This window comes from Cariama cristata, unplaced genomic scaffold (genome assembly GCF_000690535.1).
Source record: "Cariama cristata isolate BGI_N322 unplaced genomic scaffold, ASM69053v1 scaffold11292, whole genome shotgun sequence".
NCBI classification, from domain to species: Eukaryota; Metazoa; Chordata; class Aves; order Cariamiformes; family Cariamidae; genus Cariama; species Cariama cristata.
This window is the reverse complement of record NW_009605519.1, coordinates 18,634-19,639: the sequence shown is the minus strand read 5'-3', so window position 1 is coordinate 19,639 and position 1,006 is coordinate 18,634.

The following is a 1,006-nucleotide window of genomic DNA, read 5'->3' as shown; positions in this document are numbered from 1 at the left end:
ACTTGGCTCTGCATAGCTCAGATGCAGACACAGCTCTGCTATAAAGAGCACAGCCATTTCAACAGAGGAATACTCCAACTTATGTTACATGTGAAGGGTTTGTAGCACATTGCTTAACACCCCCCTCCATCCACAAAAAAAAAAAGAAAAAAAGACACCGCAGCCTGGACATAGCAGTGAGTGAAACTATGACAAATAAAAACCTCTCGCAGGAGACTTACTTTCAATTTATTAATTAAGAAAGTATTTCTAGAGGGGTGAAGAAACAACACATGTCCATCAAGATGTTCTCGCATGGTCTCATCCATCCGAGCTCCCCGGGCCCAATTTGGCCATGTCCAGCCCAAGGGCTCACACAGCTCAAAATCGTTTGTACCAAACTCAACGAGCAGAAAAATCAAACCCAAATGACCCCCCCCACCCAGTGTCGAGCCCCCGCGTGGCAGCATCTCCCCGAGCTCGACCACCTGCCCACCCCATGACTCCCCCTTCCGCGTCTCCCTTCAGCAACCCAAAAAGTTCGCAGCATCCAAATTCAAGACTCGGCTGAGATTCTTGGACCAAAACACAGAGCGAGAGATAAACTCAAACCAGAGTTTTCCCAACAGATCCCCTTAAAGCCTGAAACGGTGCAACGCCGACCACGGCGATGCTCTTTAGAGGAGCATGGAATGGGATGACGTGACAGCATTCCCGTGCCATTGGCATCTCTTTTGGGACCAAAACAAGTCCCTCCAGATAAGTTGTGAACAACGTGCAGCCCCTGAGTGCGAACACCTTGTCAACAGCTGAAAATATAAGAGGTTAAAAAGACAATTTATTCAGTTTATTGCCTGTTCTGCAGGAAAACTCCTTGCTGCTTGTTTTAAGGTGCGGCGTGGTATAGGGATGCTCTCTATAGGTACCGGGATGTCGGTAGGGCGGCTCAATGGGTTAATGCATTAATTTATGAGATTCTGTGGTGGGGTTGAGCTGTTGTCATCACAGTCCTAAGAGAAAGGGACAA